We start from the raw sequence: 6622 nt of genomic DNA on the forward strand, positions 1-6622 counted from the left end.
CCAATAGATCCTCAGCTGCGGGAGGGGAAGAGAGAGACAGAGAGGAAGGAGAGGGGGAGGGGTGGAGAAGCAGATGGGCGCTTCTCCTGTGTGCCCTGGCCGGGAATCGAACCCGGGACCCCTGCACGCCAGGCCGACGCTCTACCACTGAGCAAACCGGCCAGGGCATAGCTCCCATTTCTGCATCCTACAGCACGCCTGTCTCATTCCATGACGCCTGACATGGGTCTCAGAGACCGAGTCTCAGGGAGAGGGCGGGGCACGGGCCCACTCTACACCGAGCATTGCTATGGACACGCACGCGTCTCAGGGTTCAATGATCCCACCTCCAACTTTCACGACAATTCTATGAGGTGCTGTCTCCATCTCAGTCAGATTGGTTCTCAGTGGCCGGTCTCACGATCCCAAAGCTCAGCCTCCGGTGGTCCCTCGCCACCTTCCACTTCCTCCCCAGTCCTCCCTCCCTCCGTCCTCCCCTCCCCGGCAGGGAAAGGGACCCCGTACCTGTGATGGTGCAGGCATCCCGGTACCCTCTGTAGCTGGGAGCATCTTCCACAGCCTCGCTTACATAGTGCTCCTCGGGGATGCCCGGGCTGCCGGCTAGGACTGCATGGTCGCACGCCTCCGGAGAGGGCACAGAGCTGGCCAAAGTGTCGTCGTGCAGAGCTGTGGCGTCCAGCTTGGCAGGTTTCACGGGGAGGTGCCCACTGCCATGGGGGGTCCCGCTGCCGGAGTCTGGCGCAGTCGGGCGGATGGCCCCCGGTAGGTCTGGCACACCACCAGCGGGGTTCCCTCACAGGCAACCTGCGGGACAACGCAGAGAGAGGAGCACGGTCACGGAGAGTCTGGGGAAAAATGGACAAACTCCTGAGAAAGTCAGGGCTCTAAGATGACGTGGGTTCAGGCTGCAAATTCTGAAAACTGCTTCCTCCATGCCAAGGTGCTGTCAGTCAGATTCCTCCGTTTTGATAAAGGGACCGCAGTGACGTGCCATTCAAATAACCAGCCATCGATGCGGCTCATGGCTTCACCCGCTCCACGTCCTGAAGCAGTGCTAAGCAAACACGCAAACCGGAGCACAGCTAAGGGGACGACGCCTGCCCGGAAACAGACACCCGGACAGGCGGCAGCCACGCGGACTGGAGGGAGAGCGGCGCCCGTTCATTCTGTGGAAGACACGCATCGATCCACTTCCACGGGATCCACATACATTTTGTTTGTATACTGAATTATGTATCGCGCCATGTTTCCCTTGAACCCTTTCAACCACGATGCATTCTCAACTCTCCAAGAACTTTTAAGGCACGCCAGAACCTGAAGCTACGGGAAGAAATTAGGGCACTCCTTTAAGAACAGGATGGCTACAGACCTGGCCGGTTGGCTCAGTGGTAGAGCGTCGGCCTGGCGTGCAGAAGTACCGGGTTCGATTCCCGGCCAGGGCACACAGGAGAGGCGCCCATCTGCTTCTCCACCCCTCCCCCTCTCCTTCCTCTCTGTCTCTCTCCTCCCCTCCCGCAGCGAGGCTTCATTGGAGCAGAGATGGCCCGGGCGCTGGGGATGGCTCCTTGGCCTCTGCCCCAGGCGCTAGAGTGGCTCTGGTCGCAGCAGAGCGACGCCCCCTGGTGGGCGTGCCAGGTGGATCCCGGTAGGGCGCATGCGGGAGTCTGTCTGACTGTCTCTCCCCATTTCCAGCTTCAGAAAAATACAAAAAAAAAAAAAAAGAAAAAGAACAAAAAATAACAACAAAAAAAACCCCACACAAAACCACATGTAGTTTCGGGAAAAGCAGCCCACGTGTTGGTTCTGGAGGATCCAAGGACAGCAGGTGAAGACCCTGGAGCCCAGCAGGTCACGCGCTCTCTAGGGGACCACTCCAGCAACATCCACTTAACCGGGCCTTTCAACCCCCATTTAAAATCTGACATAAGATTGCTAGAAAGGTATACACACAACAGAGGCTACTGAAGACTCGACTGTGCGTCAGTTACAGCCAACCGACCTGCCGGGGAGGTCCCCACCCGTTTCAGGAGAGCGCCACGGCCTCAGCAGTTCACCTTCAATTCCCCAGTGGCCCCTCTCCTCCCAGCCCACCCCCACATACACCACACGTATGTGTGAAAGCACACGAACATACACAGGCCAACAGAAATGTCAGGCTTGAGCTTAATGAGCAAGGCAGAAAGCCTGAGAAACATTCTTTAGCCCAACAGTTCTCAAAGTTGTGGCCTGAGAACCCCCGGGGTTCCTTTACCCCACATTAAAGGGTCCACAAGGTCAAAACCATGTTCTCAGGTGCTTCTGTTCCCTCATGGATGCACGATGAAGTTTTCCTGGAACTACAGGACATGTGACGGTGCCCTTGCTCCGTGAAGGAATGGAATGTGCGATTCTGCATCCTTGTGGTTTAAAACTCTGTTTCGATTGCTAACATGATATATGTGAATCAATATAACACGCGTGAACAAAAGCCCTTTGGGGTCCTAAGTCATTTTTAAGGGGTCCTGGGACCCAGAATGTTTGAGAATTACTTCTCTAGTACATGAACTGTAAAAGAATCATTTGCCGTTCATTGTTTATTTTTTTAAACAAAAATGAAAGAAAACAAAAAGAGGATAAAGTTAACGGACACTTTAGCCCACACAGTGCAGTCAGTTCTGATAGAAAATGGCAGCCCTGAGCCTGGGACATTTCCCAAACAAAATCCACCAAGAGTTCCTCTTATAAATGGACTTGGCCGAAATGATGGACTCTCTGCCCTCATTCAGATGGAAAAACCTAATACAAGGTGGAAGAGGTGGGGGAGTCTGTATGCCCCTAGTGAAAGTGAAAGTACCCTGAGACATAACAGGCTGTACCACCTGGTCAGTGATTCAACAACAGACAAGGAACAAACAGCTAAGCCACCTGGTGAGAAAAAGCCTAGCACTCCCCAGGAGGCAAACATTCTGGGCAGCAGAGACCTGAAGAGGGGGGTGGGGGTTGGGGGGAGAAGGCTGCTGGTGGCAAGAACTCCAGAGGTGAGCCAACCAGGCTGTTGTTCCATGCAATGACCACAGAAGGACAGTCAGCAGTGCAAAGTCTTCAAGACCCACAGTCCCTGGCGCAGCAGATGCACTCTGCCTTACACACTCTCGCCAAAGGGCAATCAGCATACAGACCCCGCAGGTGAGGACGCAGTGCTGAGGTACGAATGGCAGTTAATGCCTAAAATCATGCAAAGGACTCATCAACCTGGAGCAAACAGCCCAAAAGGAAATGGGCAAAGGATAGAAAGATGACCTCCCCTTCCCAAACACCAAGAAATGCACAAACACCAAGCACTTTAAGGAACCTTAATAGTATAAATATATATATATATATATATCAGACTAAGGTTAAAAATGATAACAAGGTTCAATTTGGCAATTTATTTTTTATTATTGTTTTTGTGTGTGTATTTTTCTGAAGCTGGAAACGGGGAGAGACAGTCAGACAGACTCCTACATGCGCCCGACAGGGATCCACCCGGCACGCCCACCAGGGGCGATGCTCTGCCCACCAGGGGGCGATGCTCTGCCCCTCCTGGGCCTTGCTCTGTCGTGACCAGAGCCACTCTAGAGCCTGGGGCAGAGGCCAAGGAGCCATCCCCAGCGCCCGGGCCATCTTTGCTCCAATGGAGCCTCGGCAGCGGGAGGGGAAGAGAGAGACAGAGAGGAAGGAGAGGGGGAGGGGTGGAGAAGCAGATGGGCGCCTCTCCTGTGTGCCCTGGCCGGGAATCGAACCCAGGACTTCTGCACGCCAGGCCGACGCTCTACCTCTGAGCCAACCGGCCAGGGCCTGGCAAGAGTTTTTAAAAACTCATTGTCTCATAAATTACTCGGGGCAGGGGGTGGTGATACATTTGGAAGGACAGGACAGCCTGGCTAAATGCATGTGGCTCTTTGGCCCGAGTATACACGGGTCTACGTTGCTTATCCCAGTGAAATGCGAAGAACAGCCCAACATGCAACCGAGATGATCATGTCGGTTACGGTGCAGACACAGGGAAGTCATCCCTGCAGCCGTGAACAGGAAGCTTGGAGCAGGTGTGAATGTATCAACACAGAAAGATGCCTGCCTGGGGAGGCAGCAGATCGGGAATATGGACTTCAAAAGGTTTTAAAACCCATGAACAGACAGAACTCTCGCTCAGACCTTCTTTAATCTGTAACTTAAAATGTGTTCTACATGATCCTTCCCTGGAAGTTTGAAATACTTTCTCCTTTGGCAAAATACCATTATTCTACTAAAAACCAGAAACATTCTGTTTGAACGAATGTGGTTTTTTTCTTTAAACAAAAGGCCTAAAATAGATTTCTTAAAAAGGGCTTCAAGCACGGATTACTCAACTTTTGCTTTCAATTGTCTCTAAAGGAAATTAATTCAAAGGGGATGTTGGTTTGCTATAGAAACCACTGAATTGGACACTGGAAATATTTATTTTTATTAAATATGGTCTCATTTTAGATTTTATTTATTGATTTTAGAGAGAGAGGAGGGAGGGTAAGACGAGGGAGTTGGCCTAAATGCTGATCACTAGCCCTAAATTATCACTGTCCTTCCTCCTAGGACCTTTGGCTGCAATTTACAGCTCACATACACTTCACTCAGAAATGTCCTGTTATAGAACAAACAGTTCAAGTAGAAAAAAAACAATTTTGGAGATAGCGAACGATCACTCAAGCCTCAAAGGGGAACACAAGCAACCGTTTTGAAGTCCAAAGTACACTTTTTTTGATGCCCAGCAACTGGCAGCGCCTGTAAAAGCTCAAGCCCCGCCCCCTTTTGTTAGGAAAAAAAATAGAACTACTCCAATTTCTTTTCACATCTTAAACCCCGGTTAAAATAATCAAGTACACAACAAGTACGTGCATTCTGTGTACCCCACACGGGAGGAACCTCATAACCCCATGATTTGCAAATGTTAATTCTCACATGACTTTCTTCGGGCTATTAGTATTTCTGTGTTGTTATGATTTAAAAAAAAAAACTAACATTACAAAGAACCACGTGTGTAAGCTCAGCGATGTTAAGCACATTCACGGCGTTGTACAACCGACCTCCAGAAGCCGGTTCGTGTTGCAGAACTAAAACTCTGTCCCGTTAAACAACAGCATCCCCTTCCTTCCCCCTCCCGCCAGCCCCAGGCAACCTACCAGCCCTACTTTCTATCTCTATGAACTCACTACTCTAAGTACCTCACGTGAAAGGGATCGTAAGGTATTTGTCCTTCTCTGACTGTCTTGTTTCACTTAGCAGGATGCCCTCAAGGTTCATCCATCTTGCAGCATGTGTCAGAATTCCACTCCTGTTAAGTCTGAATAGTGTATTCCACTGTGCTGAGAAGCCCCTCTTGAAGTGCGCAAAGAACCACCTTCGGCCCATCAAAATCAAGGGAGAAAACCACCTCCACATCCTATCAACAGAAAAACAGCTCCCAATAATGGCATATCCACACTCACTGAATTCTATGATAAAATGAGATAAAACACGAAAGGAAGGCACTTACCTCCGTGCCAGAGACATAGGAAGTCCTCAAAATAATCATCATTGTCACTGACGTGATACATAAACTCCCCGACTCTCAGAATCAGGTCCCTTTCTTGGTTCTACCATAAGATTCACACGCCAGCACTTCCCAAACCTATTTCACCGTGAAACCTTTCTCCGCACAACACCTAGTCACGTGGCGTTTATTTCGTGGGGTACACTTTGGAAAAGAGCCCCTCTGTATGTGACACGAGTGCATGCCTTCCTCAGCCCTTGTCTAGGACTCAGGTCTCTCACAAGCTGTGAGCTCCTTGTAAGCATGGGCTGGTGGTGGTGACACACCTGTTAGGTACTCCGTAAATATTTGCAGAATAAACAACAATGAATGAAACAAGCGGTTGGGTCCCAAGATTTTGCGGAACTCTTGAAGCTAGGACGCTGTGTGGCAAGTGCTTTGAAAGTTCTAACTGATACCACCGGCTGCCACCGCCCCTGTCTCAGCTGGGTGCTGCCACCAGCCCCATTTTACAGTTGTGAAAAAGGATGCTCAGAGAGGTCTGGCAACTTCCCAAAGGTCACAGAGCCAGCAAAGAGGGGAACTCAGGTCTGCATTGAGCTAAATGATGGGGGGCCAATACGAAAAGGATTCCTGGCACCTGGCTGCCTGCCACGCGTCTTGTCCCCTCCTCCCTCTAACGTCAGCAGGCATTTCTGAGGCTCCACACGGGGTTCAGGAACAAAGCGGCCGCAGCCCTGGGCGCTCTCTGGCTCCAGCAAACCCTGGCACGCCGGAGCAAAAGGCGCCTTTCAGGCAGAAGACACAAACGAGGCGAGCAGAGTGCGGGTGGACGGCCCTGAGCCATGAAAGCGCCTCTGTTCGGCTCACTGAATCCAGCCGGCAGCCGGCAGGCAGGAGGGATTTTTCTCAGCAGAGGAGTGAGAAATTCTGCAACCTGGTTCGTTTTTGTTTTTTTTGTTGTTGTTGTTGTTTTTTCAGCAACAAGATGTGCCAGGAAGAGAAGTAGGAGGAAACACAGCTGAGAGCAGCCTTCTGCCTGGCGCCAGGAACACTCAGCCCAGGTCCCCGGCCTCGCGCCTCTCCATGATGCCAGCC

General features: G+C 51.2%; 1 protein-coding gene across 1 annotated transcript in view; it reads right to left on the bottom strand.

Annotated features, from left to right (window-relative positions):
* TRAK1 (trafficking kinesin protein 1) overlaps nt 1–791 on the bottom strand; it is a 103023-nt gene extending 102232 nt beyond the window's left edge. The window contains exon 1 of the mRNA XM_066245301.1: nt 505–791. The gene's annotated coding sequence lies outside the window, so the exon portion shown is untranslated. The remainder of the gene's footprint in view (nt 1–504) is intronic.
* Nucleotides 792–6622: the final 5831 nt, after the last annotated feature.

Source organism: Saccopteryx bilineata, chromosome 10, assembly GCF_036850765.1.
Source record: "Saccopteryx bilineata isolate mSacBil1 chromosome 10, mSacBil1_pri_phased_curated, whole genome shotgun sequence".
NCBI classification, from domain to species: Eukaryota; Metazoa; Chordata; class Mammalia; order Chiroptera; family Emballonuridae; genus Saccopteryx; species Saccopteryx bilineata.